The sequence below is a fragment of the Leptodactylus fuscus genome, chromosome 8, assembly GCF_031893055.1.
Source record: "Leptodactylus fuscus isolate aLepFus1 chromosome 8, aLepFus1.hap2, whole genome shotgun sequence".
Lineage (NCBI taxonomy): Eukaryota > Metazoa > Chordata > Amphibia > Anura > Leptodactylidae > Leptodactylus > Leptodactylus fuscus.
In genome coordinates, this window is record NC_134272.1 from 68,473,630 (window position 1) to 68,493,226 (window position 19,597).

The 19,597-nt window shown below is 42.6% G+C and overlaps 1 protein-coding gene across 1 annotated transcript in view; it reads right to left on the bottom strand.

The window, feature by feature from the left end:
* The window catches only part of MTX2 (metaxin 2), a 62,000-nt gene that overhangs the window by 21,179 nt on the left and 21,224 nt on the right, over nt 1–19,597 (bottom strand). The window lies entirely within an intron of this gene.

Consider the following 19,597-nt stretch of genomic DNA (forward strand, 5'->3'; position numbering starts at 1 on the left):
TGAGAATTTCCAAAAAATTGCAATAAGGCTGTTCATTTTGAGGAAATTGGACTGAAGATGGAAGGAGAAAGTAAAATGTTTGGCTTGGAAAAGACCGAAATGTACGTGGCACCGGTCATCACGTGACTATACAGGATCACGTGACCTCTGACAGACGGATCCAGAAGGGGTATCACCCACATGCAGCTGTTGCAATGTTAGAACGCAGCCATAGGCCAAGGCCCCACGTTGCGAAAAAGCTGCTTTTGTTGCGGTTTTTCGAGTCAAAGTTTTGGCCATCAAGGGAATTGGAAATATATAGGAAGGTCATATAGTCCTTCTTTCTGCTCAACCCACTCCCAGCTTTACAGCAACATGGAGCCTTAACCTACAGGTGGCAAATACTTTCAATAACCCTCAGTCAAATGCTCCTTTGGCCAGAAGCTATGACCCAATCTGACCAGAGACGTGCATGCTTGGCTCAGCCATGTGTCCTAAATGGGGAGAGAACAGCGAGCTGCTGCAACTGGCCGAAAGTCAATTTTTCTATATATAAGGTTCTCACACATTCATATAAAAAAGGTACTTCAAGCCATTGGGTGAATTTCCATGTTAGTCTTCCAAACACATGACCTGACCAGAGATCTGTTCAATGGCCGTTTAAGAAGATGAGGACTTGGGGTGACTTAACTCAGTCCACTATACCACTAATGGGCAGAAGAATAAAAATTTACACCGGAGGGTAGCTTTAACTCATTGGACTACCTAACTAATCGATATAGCACTTAAAGGGGGTTTTCTGGTCCCAAATCACATTTATCCACAGGATAGATCAATAGTATGCGATCTGTTGGGGACCGACACCCAGACCCTGAACAGATAGCTGATCTGTTAAGTGGCGTTGCAGCAGCCCTGCATAACGGTGGTAGCAGTAATCTACAGCACTTGGAGGCTGCAAGAGCAGAATAGCGGGTCCCCAACAGATCACAAGCTGAAGATTTTATTTAAGGTCAGATTTTACACTCCAGAAGCGCCAGGGACTGATGTGAGTGAATATTGACTGGACATTATTGCAGCATGCCATCAATATCCAATTGGTGGGGTCTCACTATGATGATTCCCACTAAAAGCAGGGATAGATACTTGCTGTGGCTATTGTGGGCTGAGCAGTCAGTTTAAAAAAAAAAAAAAAAAAAAAAAAAAAAAACAACACAGAAGCCAAAAGGGGCATCCATGTGCCTAAACACTGCTCCAACTTCATTCTAGGTTGGGCCTTCGATGGTCATGTATAGTGAATAACCTAGGTATACTGTTAAAACTAGGCGCTCTATTTACAAATTTGCTCCAGTTTTTTTGTGTTTTTTTGTGACATTTATTTAATTCTACACTTACAGAAAAAAAATCTTCAAAAATCAATATAAAAAACAAAAATTTCCCCAAGATGTTAATAACGGAAATAGATGACTGGAAATACAAATAATGACACTTTATTGATACATGATAAATCAGCTGAAATAATAATAAAAAAACAAAAAAAACACAAAAAAACAAAAACACACCATTATTAAACACTACAGCCAAATGTAGCAGTATTATACGATATAAACATATCGGTGGTTAACAAAAAGTTATTCATCAGTTATAATAATATTACAAAATAATCTAATATACAGAGAGCCATCTGCATAGAGCGGACATAGAAGTATATACTACTCTACTACTTAGTATATACTAAGTGATACAAATGGGAACAAACAGTAGATACCACAGATGTACAATAGCGTACAATGATAGACAGACCTATAGGTTACGGCAGTAATAGAGTACAATGATAGACCTACCGTATATGTTACGGCAGTTCCAAATATTTATTTCTTACAAAGAGCCAACCTATTCCATAGTGATGTACAGACCCCCGTCCTCTCTGACGCCAGCTCTTATTCCCAATGGGGCTCACAATCTTTACTCCCTATTTCAGACACGCACCATAGGGTCAAATACATGGCAAGTCAATCATGTGTAGTGTGGGAGGAAACCCGGGAGATCAGACAAAGTCTATGCAGATGTTGGCCAAGGTCTACAAGGCAAATTGTTCTAACCAATAAAGATGGCTGAACACATGAGACTGCAGTCAGGCATAGCTAGTCATTTAGGCGGCAGTGGGCGACCATGTGTTTTAGATGTTCACTTGACCTTTGTTCGGCAGACACTGGGACAAAAAAAAATGTTGGGCATGTTGCTCTTAAAGCGAGTCTGCCACCAGAATACAGTTGTGCAGATAGATTGATACATGTGGCTCCAATCTGACAGTGTTTTCCCCTTGTCAATCTGGGCCTCCATTGTCAAGTTGTTGGAGTCTTTGGAGCAACAAGGACATTGCCACTTACCTCTTTGGAGCAACAGCAGTGCCCTCGTTGCAAGGCTCTACCTGCATGCGGTGTTGCTCCTGCCTGACACCGCCCTTCTGTCAGTACAGACCCTAACTAACAGAATTGATTGCTTGGGAATGGTGGGGGCTAGAGAAAAAAATTCCAACTGTGGCAGTAGTGGCTATTCTTTGATGTAAAGTGCTGAACTTGTTAGAGGTAGTGAAAGGTTTGCTTTAAAGGGACATGTGTACCAGCTTACTCACCTCTTCCCACTGAGAACACATGCACAGTCAACTGAACTAAGAGGAGATGTAAGTCAGGAGGAATAGCTGCCGACCAAAAGAGCTGGCAACCACTACTTAAAGGGGCCCTATCAGCAAAATTCTGCTGTATGAGCCCCACATATGCGTGACTAGCCTTTAAAAAGGCTATTCAGGCACCGCTAATCTTATTTTAAACCTCCTGCCCGTTTTAAAATAAAACTATAAAAACATATATGTAAATCATACCTTTGCATGCACAGGGTGCGGTCGTGCACGATCCGACGTCATCTTCGGTCCCGCCTTCCTCTTCTTTCTTCTTCCAGCGACATCCTCCTGGCTCTTCTCCGCCTTCATCTTCTGTTCTTCCGGAGGGAAGACGTTCGTGAGCGTACTGCACATGCTCGCGTAATTCTAAGGGATACTTAGAACTACAACAAAAATGGCGCCGACGCGTGCGCAGTAGCGCTCCTACGCACGCGCGGGATTTAAATGCAACCCGCCGGAAGAACAGAAGATGAAGACGGAGAAGAGCCAGGACAGGAGGATGTCGCTGGAAGAAGAAAGAAGAGGAAGGCGGGACCGAAGTTGACGTCGGATCGTGCACAACCGCCCCCTGTGCATGCAAAGGTATGATTTACATATAAGTTTTTATAGTTTTATTTTACAACAGGAGCGGGATTTAAAATAAGATTAGCAGTGCCTGAATGGCCTTTTTAAAGGCTATTCACGCATATGTGGGGCTCATACAGCAAAATTTTGCTGATAGAGCCCCTTTAAGGTGAGACCTTACTCCACTACAAGGATCAATTTAGTTAATCTAAGGTAGAGCAAATAAACCCCCAGTATGTCAGATGCTGCTTGGAATAGAAAAATTGACCTGGCTACATTAGTATTGCTTGTAACTGCTTATAACATGGAGATGGATATTACTGCTGAGCTCTTTCATCTATTAAAATAAATAAATAAATAAATATAATTTTATAATAAAAACCTAGCCATGTTACACGCTCATGAGCCTCTCTAATACCACATTGCCGGAGCTCCCCCGCACCATCTACATGAACATTTTAGCCGCACACTTACAAATCAGATCTTCCTCTCCGACTTGCATGGTATGATTAATGGAAAATTAATACACGGCCTATAAACGAAGTCTAGCCTGTGTCCGAATTATTTTATATGCGTCACGTGGTGTTTTAGCGATGGCTCAGGAGACACTGTGTCTGCATTACAGTGGGGTCTGTGCCGATGATCTAAGGGCTTTCAGACTTCTACTTATCAAACAATGGATAATAGAGTCGGACAGCACAGAAATGACAAAACTCTGCTTGTGCAGCCAAAAGGAAGTGAAGCAAAATAGATTCTTGGGAACGGATTTAACACGATGTCTCAATAGCCATTAGTTATTTAACATTTGCTCTTCCAATTTAATGTCAAAGAATCTGAAATACAGTTCACAAAGACATTCATAAAAAGGGAGGAAATGAGGGATTAGGGAGTTGGTCCTGGGCGTTATTTTCTGGACAATATGTTAATGTGTTACCTTAAAGGCGATGTCTGGGACTTAGAAAAATTAACAAACAAAAAAAAAAAAGTTTTTGTGTTAAATCTTCCACCCCCCCCCCACCCCCCTTAGTGGCCCCTGCCAGTATTTGTTTACTTGCCCTGCAATGATGATTTCACCAACATCATCATAACTGATGCACTATACATGCAAGCATCATTGCTAATAATGTGCGGATCCACAATTGCACACAATTACAGACCTGCAAAATATGGTCATACGAATGGGGCTTTATAGAGCTTTCTGCTCCACAGTGACCCCCACACAGTACAATCAGCTCCACAGTGGGCCCCACATAGTACAATCTGCTCCTCAGTGACCCCCACACAGTACAATCAGCTCCACTGGCCCCCACACAGTACAATCTGCTCCACAGTGACCTCCACACAGTATAATCTGCTGCACAGTGGCCCCCACACAGTATATTCTGCTGCACAGTGGCCCCCACACAGTACAATTTGCTCCACGGTGGCCCCCACACAGTATAATCTGTTCCACGGATGGGTTCCCAAAGGGAGGGCTCTGAGTGCCACCTCTGGCACCACGAGTATAGGGTATCACAAAGAAGTCCTGACCAGCACTAATGTCAATAAAGCAATTGGCATGAGACAGAAACTTACTATTAGCTGCAGCAGTATGTCTGTACTTTCTTCTCCCCTCTGACTCTCCAAGTCCTTGCTCTCTGCTTCCCGAGCCCCTCTCCATAGACATCTATGTAATTTGATATCTCTGTGAGTTGCACTCTGTTCTAACAAAACAGATTCAGCACAGATCTTAAGAGTGAAAATCAATGTAGGGACCCTGATAGAATATATTATAAAGTTTTCTATATTCACTCGAACTGTTGATTATGAAAAGTTTGTGCCCATTTCAAACAGAATGTACTAAAACAGACATAGCAGTAGTGTCTGGTCCCTTTTAAAGGGTTTGTCCAGTTACAGACACATAGAGTGTTGTCCAAAAGTATTGGCACCCCTGAAATTCTGTCAGATAATACTCATTTTCTTCCAGAAAATGATTGCAATCACAAATTCTTTGGTATTAATATCTTCATTTAATTTCTCTTCAATGGAAAACCACAAAAAGAATTGTCAAAAAGCCAAACTGGATATAGTTCCACACCAAACATAAAAAAGGGGGGGGGGAACAAAAGTATTGGCACAGTTTGAAAAATCATGTGATGCTTCTCTAATTTGTGTCATTAACAGCACCTGTTACTCACCTGAGGCACCTAACAGGTGGTGGCAATAACTAAATCACACTTGCAGCCAGTTCAAATGGATTAAAGTTGATTCAACCTCTGTCCCGTGTTCTTGCCTGACAGAATTGCAGGGGTGCCAATACTTTTGGCCAATACTGCATCCCTTGTCCTTGTCCTCTACCTCATAGATTTTAAGCTCTTTTGAGCAGGGCCCTCAGTCCCATTGTGTGAAATGACGTTCTTTGTTATGTATGTCTGTATCTGAACCCTATAAATTGTACAGTGCTGCGGAATATGTTGGCGCTATATAAATAAAATGTATTATCATTATTATTATTATTATTATAAGGCGCAAGTGTCCAATCGCTGGGGGCTCTAGCGATTAAACGGACAGGAAAACCAAAAGTCCTCCTAAAACTTTTTGTAAATGGAGCACCACTGCACATGCATGACCGATGCTCCATTAACGTCTAAGGGGAAGTGGGCGCATTACATTCCTGGCAGCCCCATACAGCCGAATTAAGTGCTGGTCACAAAGCCCATTGATGATCCATTCATAAGAAGGAGGACTTTTGGTCCCCTGTCCTCCTGATCACTGGGGGACCTGGCGATCAGGCCCCAGCAATCAGACACTTATTCCCCCCTGTAGATAAGGGTCCATAAGGGGACAACCTTTTTAAGGCCCCTCTTCAGTCTTTTATTTTAATGCTCAACCCCTTAGTACACAGAATTCTGCAGGAAAATGAGAATCTAATTTCACATACCGGGTGTGTCCTTCAGTTTACTGAGCTACAGAAAGGGTCCCCCAGCTTTTCATGTCATCAATAGGCTGACCCCACTCATGGACACACCAGCCGGAATTCACTAGTTATTTTTGTAAGTCTAGGACAGTCTGGATGTTACACTCTTCTAGACCTGCATAGAGACCAATGGGACCCATTCTGCAGCTTAATAAAGTGATGGATGCACCCCCTGTGACTGATCCATCCCCTCATTATATCCCAGTATAAACTGGGCTAAAATGGAGAAAATTAAAAAAAAAAAAAAAAAAAAAAAAAAAATGTCTGGAGCAGGGCTTTAAACTCAAGAATTGTCTGAATGTTCGCTTCTTTTTATGATCCCTATAGAATTATGATCTATATGATCAAAGTGAGAACCATCCTGTATGAATGTCAGAGACGTATAGAGCATATGGAAGTGGTGGAGGGAGCACTAGATGTCGACAGGTACTGCTGGATTGAGACGTCAGACTAATTGGAAAAGTAGCGTTCTTAGTCTTTGAGTGTCTCTTACGTGATTGTTTTACCTCCATGACCTTGACCGGGGCCTTATGAATCATTAAGCACTTCATCTGACATTGTAGAAGTTACTTCTCAACATGTTATCCCAAAAAAATGAAGCTTCCTGCTGTTTCCGTACTGTGAAGATGGTTTGTTGACACTAGATGTAACTCCGATAATGTTACTGATGGGAATGTCTAGTCATCAGCAAACACAGTACAACAGAAGGCAGCGACTGCTAAAGAGGTGCCGCGGTGTGAGCAGCGGGAAAAACTGCCTGCAAAGAGCAAAGCTGCAGAGAAGTTTTACTACGAAGTGATCAAAACAAAGGCCATCAGGAATAAATCTGGATACAATTACCGGTATATTGTATGAATTAATGATATATTCCAATAACACAGTAACGCTAAAGCTATGGCGGCTACTATAGGCGGGGGCAAAGATGTCCCAACCCAATTCCTGTACATGTTCAGAACCTTCTATTATTTGCGATATAACTTATCAAAAAAACTAAATTTTTCATCTGCTTAAGAGAATGTTTCAGCCACAGAAGCCGCCATAGAGCAGGGCAGGTAAATAGTTATCAACTCTGGTGTCCAGATAAAATGTTTATAATTAGATGATACAATTAATTATTAATATTATATAATTAGATACGTTGTTTATTACATAGTTACTTTTATAGGAAGTCAATCGCTGGCTTTTTTCATGATTTAGGCCCTATACACACCTGCGTTCTCGTCTCCAATAGGACTCCCCAAACGGAAACCTATACACATAAAAAAGCGGTTACCTAAGGAAACCCGCGGCCCCCATACACTATAATGAGGTCCGTTTGGTTTCCGCACAAAACTTGCAGAGAGAAAAAGTCTTGCAAGCAGCACTTTTCTTTCTGCGTGTTTTGTGCAGAAACCACATGGACCCCATTATAGTTTACGGGGTCCGCGGATTTCCTTGGGTAACCGCTTTTTTCTTCATATAGGTTTCCATTCGGGGGGTCCCCAAGAGGAATGGAAACCCGAATGCAGATGTGAATAGGGCCTCAGAGGAGCGTTACTGCCTCACATGGCTATCATTTATGAAAGTCAACGGTGGTGTTTAACCTAACAGCTCTACAGCCCTATCATAGACTGCCTCAAATACCCCCATACATTCATCTTGCAGACTACCTGCCTCAGATCTTCACCAGAAGCCCACCACTGCAGAACTTCTGTGTCACACCCCAAGTAATAAGAAGTCGCCTGCATCCAAAACTCGTAGTCCTTTACTGGAACTAATACAAAATGACACTATGCGTCGGCCGATAACAAGAGTCTTTAGCGAGAGTTTAAAGATCCCTTTTGTGGGGCAATACATGATGTCAATATAGAACCAATTGTTTTGGATGATTACTTGGAGTATTTTAGGTCTGGCGTGAAACTGGACTGTTCAACAGATCATAAATGCCTTTTCTGGCCATTGCATTCTGGGTGACTGACACATATCCCTGATGATGTCGCCATCCAAACTATACACAATGCAACGGAGCTCAAAGCATCTGCAATGTTGTCCATTGGCCACTGTAAGAGCAATCCTCAGCAGTCGTCTCTCTAAGACCCGCATTAAATTAAGATAACTGAGAAAAAAGCAGCATGTGGATAAAATAAAAGTTTTTTAAAAAGTTGCCGCATCAGTATCCTTCATCCATTACTTAACACCATACGAAAACAGCTGCAAGGATCCTTGAAATTTGGACCACATCCCAACTAGAGAAACGATTCTAAATGTGTTACTTTAAATGACTCCGGATATTAGGAGCTCGTGCCAACGCATACACATTCAATGGTGATTACCGCCTTGTTTGGGTTCACTTACGGCACTTCTTGACAAACAGATGGACAGCTGGGATAGTCAATGTACAAAGCTGGTAATGATGTGATAAAATACAAAATGTATAAAAGGATATAGAAGCTAAAACTATGGCATGAAAGTCATGAATGTGATCCCAGCCCTCAGATGGTGGAGACCCCAGCAATGTCCCGTACTAACATGTCCATCAATATTAACAATGCTATACTACACTGATCAGCCATAATACTAAAATATTGTGTAGGTCCCTTCATTCTACCAGAACAGCTCTGACCCTTAAGGTGTCCATTATCCTGCTGAACAAGTCCACTGCCATTGGTGTACACCATTGTCATGAAGGGTGCATTTACGTTAATGGTAGGTATTACTTTGACATATATCATCAACATGAATGCCAGGACAGGAGTGGACATGGGCACCATGAGGCAGTTGCCGCTACACACTTCTATACACACTAAAATTGCGTTGCGTTGTGTGTTCTGACACCTTTACTTTTTCTTTTATTACTGTGTACCAGATTGACTAACCTTACCTCCACACATGCATCAGTGACCCTTGGGCACCCATGACCCTGCTGCTGGATTACCAGTTGCCCTTCTGTGGGCCACTTTTGGAAGGTACTAACCACTGCATACTGTCATTTTGGAGGTGCTCTGTCCTAATCCTCTAGACATCAAAATCTGGTCATTGCAAAACGTTTTGCGGATACTTATGCCAGCCCATTTTTTCCAACACATCAACTTTAAAGGAGTTGTCCAGAATCGGAAAATTTTTGATACTGATGACTTATCCATAGGATAGGTCATCAGTATCAGATCTCGAACCTAACCAAAGTGATGCGGCTGTTGGAAGTCATATGCCAAGTATATGGCAAAAAGCAACCTCACTGAATAGGAGCAATGCTGCTTCCGGCCATATACTTAGTATATGAATCCCAGGGGCTACATCAGCTCATTACTTTGTGTTCAGGTGTCGTACCCGACCAATCTGATATGGATGACCTATCCTATGGATAAGTCATCAGTATCAAAAATCTTCACAGTTCTAGGTGCCACTGCTACATTGTACAAGGCTCTATACACTGTATAGAGCTTCCATTCCATACAGTATAGTGGTGGTGCCTGGAACTGCAGACCTGTTCCTTTTCACTTGCATAGGAGCAGGGCAGCTTCCGGACATATACTTAGTGCAGGTCCAGCATCCATACCAGCTGGAGTCAGGGCTCGAGTGTCAGACCCAGACAAATGACTGATGAACTAGCCACAGTATTAAAAATCTTCTAGTCCTGGACCTCCCCTTTAAGAACTGACAGTTAAAGGAGTTTTGCAGCCACTAATGCATATTTCGTATTGATAGGTAATAGGCCATTAGTATCAGATATGTGGACGTCCGACACGCCAACTCTGCACAGATCATCTGTTCTGGCAGATTCCAGGCACCAAAAGTAGCTGCAGTGCACAGGGAGCGTGTGCAGTCTGCTCCTATTCAGGAGTTGTGGAAACATTTATATGAAACCAAGAGATAAACCATCTCTCCGGGGGATAAAAGCAGATGGAAGTTTATTTAGAAGTGAGGTTACAGCAAAAAGAGTATAATAGATAGATGGATGGATAGATAGATAGATAGATAGATAGATAGATAGATAGATAGATAGATAGATAGATAGATAGATAGATAGATAGAAAGAATAAGTTAAACAAGAAGTAACTACAGAGACCTCCAATAGGACAGAGAAGTCTGGCAAATGTCCCAAAACAGGGTTTTTTAAGTAACATTTCTGGAAATCATCCATCAGAACGTCCTCTTACAATTAAAGTCACTCTCTTAGTAGATTTATACACGTGACATGTAGTTAACATTATGCGGCCTAAACATTGGGCCTGTCTCACTTCAAGGCATCACTTATCAAACTATTTTGATTCATCTATCTTAAAGGGATTCTATCATTAGAATCCCTTTTTCAGGCCTACCATGTCGGAATAGCATTCCCCTACCTTTAGATGTCTTCTCCGCGCCACCGTTCCGGTGATATTCACAGTTTTCACAATATGCAAATGAGTCTCCAGACAGTACTGGGGCGGTCCCTCTGCACTCAAATGGCACTAGGGGCGTCCCTTGGGCTACTTGCAGATTCTCCAGCGCCGCCTCCATCTTCTTCAGGAACGGGTCTTCTTCGCGTAGTCTTCCAGGGGCTAGCTTCAAACTTCTAGGACTCGGGCCTAGGGCAATGCCGACTGCGCATGCCCAACAGCCACAAGAAAATGGCCGTTTACACAGTATTGTAAGCAGCCATTTCCTTGTGGCCAGAAGGCATGCACAGTCGGCTGCCCAAGGCCTAGAAGTTTGAAGCCACCGTCGGAAGAAGACCCGTTCCTGAAGAAGATGGAGGCGGAGCTGGAGAGTTCTCTCACAGCATTGGGGATGCCCCCAGTGCTGTTTGAGCGCTGAGGCTCGCCCCCAGTGCTGCGAGAGAACTCATTTGCATACTGACGAAAACTGGATTATATACCGTACGGCAGTGCGGAGAAGACATCTAAAGGTAGGAGATGAATAGCCTTTCTTGAAGCTATTCCTACGTGGTAGGCAGAAAAAAAAAAAAAAAGTTTTAATGATCCTTTAAGGCTATCCCGACATGATAGGCCTGAAAAAAAGATTCTAGTGATAGAATCCCTTTAAACAATGTTTCAGGACTCGCTAACTGGCCACTTGTGAAATTTCAGCAATAAAGGAATTGACAGTATACATATACATCATGGGAATACAATATTTTACCAACTGATTATTAGTAAAAACTATAACGATTATTTTTCTTTATCGCAAGTAATCAGAGCTGAACTGCAGTTCCCCAGCGCTAAACAGCGGACGGGGCGGCAGCTCTGCACCTATTACATGAAACTTAAAGGGTAACATTCCCTTTAACTAGAAGCCCAATGTATCCCACCCCTTAGCAGATGCCACTGTCACTGGAAAAAAGAAAAAAAAATCAATGTTTTATTGTTCTGGCTGAACGCATACTGCTCTAGCTCATGGTAAAATATGTCAAACCTTGGAACGGCGCATCAAAATCCAGTTTCCCCGTGATCTATACAAAGCCTTTAATTCAATGACGGTAATTGTGGCATCTATAGTTTACCACAACAAGGGGTCTTAATTATGTTTGTGTCGATTTTCAGCAAAATAATTTCTTTTATACCTGTGAATTGAATTTATAGGAAAGTCAGGTTAAGTTTGAGAAACAATTTATTTTGTGCCGGCGCTGAACACTTCAGTAATGATATAATATAATTGGTGCAGGATTTAGAAAGAGTAAATTCACTTGTAGCACAGGGGAGGTACGGAAGATAAATGAAGATTCTATTCATTTAGCTGTAATTTCATCTGAGGCCTCTATGAGAGATGGTCGCCCTCACAGAGGAAAACTGCTTATCTGGAAATCTAGCGCAGGTACAGAGGATGTCCTACACACGCCAAGGTGGGATTCACAGTCAATTACACCGCCTTCTAAATTATACATGCTACGTCCATATTAATGGGGGAAATCAGGACATTTTTTTTTTAGCATCTGTGGCTTTGTTTTTTAGGTGGAGAGCTTTATGATGGATGAGCCATGAAAACTAAAACACAAGTTGACATAATCACGTTCAGAAATAGATGTGAAAGTTCTTCCAGCCTGAACTGAAAACTGCTATCCAGGCGAGAGCGGGGTATTGCCATGTCATCAGCTCCTGCTTACACACGGCGAAGGATATGGCGATGTACGGACCGTCTCACACGGCGTCATGAGCTAATATACTATGGATGTCCTGCAACCCATATTCACTAATGGACGGCATCTGACAATAATTTGTTGGGGATGGTTTTACCATCATAGACTTAAAGGGGTCTAGGGCTAAAATATTCATCATGACCTCTCCTTAGGAGAAGTCATTATTATCCGATTGGCAGTGATGTGACATACAGGGATCAGCATAGGTCAGTTCCAGGGATCATGAGATACACAGTCCAGTCATATTAATGTGACCACCGCCTACTTTTGACATCAACGTTAAATAACCAACGGCAGAAGGTGCGTGTCATCAGCCATCTGGGTGCACTCATCATTGTGGAAGGCACGATGGATCAACACAAGTATGCATCTATCCTTGCGGACCATGTTCACCCCTACATGTGAAATGGTTTTCCTCAGTATGATGGCATCTACCAGCAGGACAATGCGACATGTCATAAAGCTTGCAGTGTACGTGATCGGTTCGAGGAGCACCAGGATGAGTTTACTGAACTCCCTTGGTCAGCAAATTCCCCGGACTTGAACCCAATCGAGAATCTGTGGGACCACCTCAATCGGGTTGTTCGTGCCATGGATGCTCAACCGCATAACCTAGCGCAGCTGGTCATGGCACTGGAGTCGGCATGGCTCAACATCCCAGTGATCATCATCACAACATCCCCTCTCTTCCTGCACGTCTCGCAGCGGTCCGCTCTGCCAAAGGTGGTTATTCTGGATTTTGACAGGTGGTCACATTAACATGACTGGACTGTGTACATCCTCTTACTGTATACCAATTCTATCCATACACTTAACGCACCCCACTCACCGGTCATACTAGGCTACACAGGGGTGAAGCAACCCCAACACACAAAGCGGCCACCACTTGCCACCTAAGGTTAGACAAGACACCAGCGTACCCAAACCATGCACAAAGAGCACACAAAAGGGATAACATGGCTGGCGATAGTTATTCTTTTACACATATAAAGTCAAAGGACAATCCTATTAAATTTTAGATTTAATATACACAAAAGGGTACAGTGCATTACAATAAAAAGATGTAATAAAAAAAAACATATACTTAAAAACAATGTACAATAAAACGGACTTACAAAGAATTGACCTGTTTTGACTGTTGGAGCTCGGAGCAAGAAATGGTTAGATCACACTAAGATGTGTCCCCAAAGAATGTGACCAAGAGGTCATGTCTGCCCTCATATTAATGGGTCCTCAGGTCTCCTCACTTCCTGTAACCTTCCATCAGTGATCTCATAATTTATATTTTTTTTGTTAAAAATATAGGGCTTTCATCAGAAAGCTCCCAGTTTATCCAATTTTGCAATGTCTGCTATGATCAACACACTTGACCTGCTATCTACAGTGACCTGTATTGAGTGTTCTTCTTGGGACTTATTGGTCATCTGTCTCCTAGCTTGTGGATTGAAATAAATATTCCAACTGTGGGGAAGGTAGCACAGTAGTAGCGATGGCGCAGATCCAACCAGACAAAGACAGGGATACAGAATCTGGTGCAAAAAGGTTTATTTTGTATTAAAAAAAACAAAAAAAAAAACAACAACCAGCAAAATAAATATGTACCTTTACTTTAGGTACAGAATAAGCAAAATAAAATACAGCCTTAACTTTAGGCAAAAATGTGAAACAAAACCCTGCTCGTCCGAGCACTAACGTAATCAGTATGAAGGTAACTATTGTGTGGTTTAGTATCAGCCACCCAAACAAAATAGCACAGTACGGTCTCACCAGACTTTCAGTATCTCAGGACAGACCCAGCTGCCTCCTCTCGCTCCCAGGATCTGCCCTCTGCAGCCTTTTATGGCCCAGTAACAAGCCCAGGACCCGCACCTGGGATAAGGCCTACTCAAGACCCAAACTGGACTACACATATGTCAGAAACCTGGGGCTGAAATATCGGGACTCCAGCACTCTGCCTGTCACCTTCTCATACAACACAGGAAACTACAGCACAGATAATTACACAAAGGTCCAATCTCCTAACTACACCCATGAATGAAGAAACCCTTACCTAGAAGGAAATTCCTAAAGGGATACAAAACTCATAACACGATATATACATATTTCATCACAGTTGGCAATATGTTTGTCCTAGGGAACCCCTATAGGCTGAAGTCACATCTCGGAAAAACTGTGTTTTTTTTTGTTGCAAATTTTTAATGCATTTTTTCAGTCAACCTCAAGAGTGGCTTAAAAAGGAATAGGAAATGTATGAGGAATCACTTCCATTTTCTATTGGGTTTTCTGAGACTTTTGAACTGGGGGATCCAACACCTGTGACCACCGTAGATCAGATGGATGAAGCAGCAAGCCATGTGAGGGTACATTCATTGGTTACATGGCCTCATTGCAGTTCAGTCCCATTCAAATGAACAGGATGAGCTGCAACACCGAGTACAGCCGCTATACCAATGTACGGTTGGGAGATTAGTAAGTGATTCTAAGGATAGGTTGTTCATCTGACAGCTCTTCCTCCCAACTCTAGTCTTTCCATACACATGTACTGTCAGCTTGGCAAAGCATGCATGTGTTCTCAGTCCTTCCTAAACTCCCTATGACTAGGTTCACACAATAGAATTTGAAGTTGAAATTGGAGGTAGAGTCCACCTCAAAATCTGGTCCAAATTGTGGCTGTAATCTGTTACCAATAGGAGGCGGCATTAGACTTTTCTTTTTCCCTCTCCATATTCCTTCATGTGACCCTATAGCTCATCATACACCCATGTGCATATAATCTTAATACGAAGCAGTTTTTGGCACTTGGACATGGTCAATTAAAATAATAATAATAATAATGGCGTCCATAAGTTGCCATTGAGAAACACTCATTTACTAATATCTATACCAGTTTTTGCGTTGTCACTCCAGCAATGTTCCAGCAGCAAAGAACACATATGATAGTGTATGTGGCTGGGACTGTAGAGCGGTACAAGTCTGTAGCCACAAACGGTCCTGCGATTACGTCTGTCTCCCTGTTCTAGTGATTGATGGGGTTCAAGCGATCGGTGTTTTCTGTGGGATAACCCTTTTTGTAAAGCCCTAGAATACATCTAGGGTATATTAAGGCCTCATTCACATCTGCATTCAGGTTTCCATTCGGAGGGTCTGCTTGGGAACCCTGAACGGAAACTTATACGCATTAGAAAGTGGTTACCTAAGGAAACTACACAGACCCAATAGACTATAATGAGGTCCGTGTGGTTTCCCGCACCAAACTGGCAAGAGAAATGCATATAGGTTTCCATTTGGGGGATGCCCGAGCTGACTCCTTGAACGGAAACTTAAACGCAGATGTAAATGGGGCTTAACATGGAGGAATTTGGATAAGATTCAGACTGAAATCCATGAGTCAGTCTCCGTTAGCCAGCAGAAAAAATAATGTTTGACCTTTCGGCCTACACAAAATTTGCAAATTTTGCAGTGGATTGGGTAAAAAATAAATCTGTTTTTGCATTCCTGAGTAAAAAAATATGCAAATCTATTCTCCAGGATGTAATTAGGAGAACAGTGCCTCTGTATGCCACCCTCTTTCCAAAAGGAACAGATTCCCAGCTATGGACAGTGCTGTTTAGCCTATTGGGCCTCCTCAGCATAGCGCAGGGATACTGATTTGGCAGAGTGAGAGACTATAGACCAGGGTCAGGGGATAATCATAGACATTAGGGAGAGTGTGTGCCTACATAGGCAGTACAGAGACTTACAACTCCGCCATGTGAATCTAGTCTTAGGGAATATGGGTTTCGATACCATGAAGCAAGGTAGGAATGGCTTCATAATCATCAGAATGGAATGGGGCATCTGACCCTCCATCAGGAGAAACTTGGCCTTTACACTTGGGTCATGTGCATGAAGCCTAAGAATCAACATTGCCCAATTGCAGAAGAAAAAGGATGTTAAATGGCATGATACAACACATCGGAATGGTTTTTTTGTCCATAGCTCCCACTAGTACATATCCGTACCATGCCTTGAAGGGGCTCTATCATTAGATTTTCCGGTTCTTAGATAAACATATGCCTGAATAGCCTTTAAAAAGGCTATTCAGGTGCTGCTAATCGTTTTTGGACACCCCTTCCCCGTTTTTCTGAGTTACCGTTAAAATGTATATGCAAATCAGTCCTACCGTGCACAGTGGGTGTTCCGTGCACACAACCCCCCCCGCGTCATAGCTTGTTCACGCCCTCCTCAGTTCTTTGACTTCCTCCTCCTTGCAATTCACTGCCTCCAGCCCCGCGGTTTCGATCCAGCACCATTTTCCTGTAGAGAACATCGCGACCGTACTGTGCATGCTGGCGTAGTTCTCAGGGGAACTGAGCAGTTCTCTGCACAAAAATGGCTCCGTAGTAGTGCTCCGGAGGGAGCGCTACTGCGCATGCACGATATTTCGATCCAAACTGCCGGGCTGGAGGTGGGGAATCGCAAGGAGGAGGAAGTCAAAGAAGAAAGAGGGCGTGAACAAGTTATGACGTGGGGGGGGGGGGGTGCACGGAACACCCACCGTGCACGGTAGGACTGATTTGCTTAAACATTTTAACGGTAATTCAGAAAAACAGGGGGGGGGGTCAGAAATGATTAGCAGCACCTGAATAGCCTTTTTAAAGGCTATTCAGGCATATGTTTATCTAAAAACCGGAAAATCTAATGATAGAGCCCCTTTAAAAGTCACTTTACACAGTACATCTCAGAATACCAACCTAAAGGGGGGGAAATACAGGCACATCGTATTCAGGCCATGTTTTTCTCATTGAAAATTGGGAGACTTCAGATAAGAATGTGCTGTTTTGTATTCTACAGCGAGCTGCGCTATAAACTGATATCTCGCCACTACTGTCATTTGTTAGATATCTTTATAGATCAAAGAATATGCACAATCCACAGTCTGAATCTGTATTTAATGAACTTCCTATAAAAATCCTTTGAGGCTATTTGAATCTGATATTTTCATAAAGTGACCACATATAACCATGGCTACTATCAGCTGTCAGCGAGGCTTATTAAACTAAAGGATGCCGATTCAATACGCACACGGTTTAATTTATCATTGAACTGACAGATAAAGCAGCAGAGCTGTAGTTAGAGGAAACTATATCAGGTTACTACAGAGAGTACCTGCATATACGGATGTCTGCGACCACGACAAACCCCTTTATCGGAGGTCATCTATAAGGTGTCCTATACAGAATGTATATAGCAATTTATAGGGGGGGGGAGTCTTAAGCAGGCTGTATGTGTAAGGATTTTATTTTACCCTCGCAGTTATAATAGAGAAAGAAGTACCTGCTGGACTTTTCCTTCTGTAATCCAATAGGACAGAAGAAAGATAAACATGGCCTCCAGGTTTTTTTTGTTTTGTTTTTTTACATTACAGTGAATGGGAATGAACAGAAACGGAAGTGGCTTCAGTCACTTTAAAGGGAACATGGAAGGGCAATCTGGAACACTAAACCAACCATAGGTCCTTTATGGACGGGGTTTAATACACTATATTGGATCCTGGCACATGTGCAGTGAAGCCAAGGTGCACTATTCCAACTTCCCCAAACTACTCTGGTACCCCAGTGCCTGCACAGAAGAGTCACTTTTTTTAATACAGGAATGGACAACTTTATAACAGAGCCATATTGGATACTAAACCCCTGGTCCATAAGGACCTATGGGTACTTTACTATCCAAAAATCGCCCAGACTGGTTCCCTTTGCGTTGCTCTGACCCAATGAGAGATGAGAACAACAGACTTCACCGACAGCAGCATAGGCCCAGCTTTACAATGTGGATGTTACTAGAAGTGGACGTACTGATAATGGCAAAATTATATTTTGAAAACAGAAAATATGTTGTTCCAAATTATTATTACATAGAATTGAGTTTTTGATAACATTCAATGGGTCATAATGACATTAAAGGAGTTCTCCCATCTCAGTCTTTCAGCCAGGCTGTGTGCAGTGTCTGCTTCTCACTTCCTGTATTTCTCCCCCTCCTGCTGAACGGGACAAACAACACTTCTGCAGGTCAGATAATCTGCAGATTCTTGTACAAAACGGACTCAGTGTTATCTGTGTGTTTACTTAGAGAGATAATAGACCAGGCTTTATCAGCAAAGTGCAATTAGCTGAACGGATTGTCCTGCCAGCACTGAGTAAGTGACATCACTTGTCCTATCTCCCAGGTCCGTGGTTATAGCAACACAGTGTAAACAATGGGGGGAATAAATTCACATACCAGGCAAACAAAGGAGAATTTCTAAAACAATATATTTAGAAAAGGGCTTCCATTTACATAAGCTACCAGTATAGATAGGATCCTTGAGATGGGACAACCCCTTTAATATCACTTCTAAGAGAGATCTGTTTATTTGCTGCATGCGCAGATCAGTTTACATAGGATAAAACACATCATAAAGGGGCTGTGCCATGAAGAATATTTATCTCTCCCCAAAGGTTGGGGTCAGACCAATCCTGAGAATGGGGGAGTTGTGCATCCCCTGCGGCTAAATGTAGGTACGCCCCTTGTTGGACAGGTCGTATCTGTGCTCTTATTCACTTAAATTTTAGAACTGGAGATAGTTGAAGTACAATACTTGGCTACTGCTGGTGTTCCCATTGAAGTGAATGGGTCTGTCCAGAACAGACATGACTACATTCAGCCAGTGGCTGCAGTCAAATTGAATACCCAACATAGGTGAAACGCCCCAATTCTCAGGATCAGAGGGAGTCTGCCCGCTATTTTTTCTCTATCCTAAACAAGACATTTATATTTCCTGATCAAATTCCATATTGATATAGTAGCCATCCTTTGAGATGACTTTAACAACTCTGACTTCCATTGAACTTGTAAGTCCATGTATAGTTTCTGCTTGGATTTCATTTGAGGATGCCACTATTGCCTCCCAGAGCTGCTGCTTTGAGGTATATTGACGACCATTCTCATAGAGCTTCCTTTTAAGGATGCTCCACAGGTTCTCAATAGGATTGAGGTCAGGAGAGGACGGTGGCCAAACCATGATTTTACCTCCTTTTATGCCCATAGCAGCCAAGGAGTCAACGGTTTGATGAAACGGTGTATTGTCTTGCATGAAAATTATTTTATTTTGGAAGGCTCGATTCTTCTTCTGATACCACGGCACCAAATGCTCAGTTAGGAACTCCATGTATTGTTCAGAGCTCATTTGGGCACCATCAGGGATCCTAAAGGGACCTAACATCTCGCTTCCCAATATTCCAGCCCAAACCATCACTCCGCTACCCCCTTGGTGGCATTGCAGCCATCCCGAAGTCCATCCATCAGGACC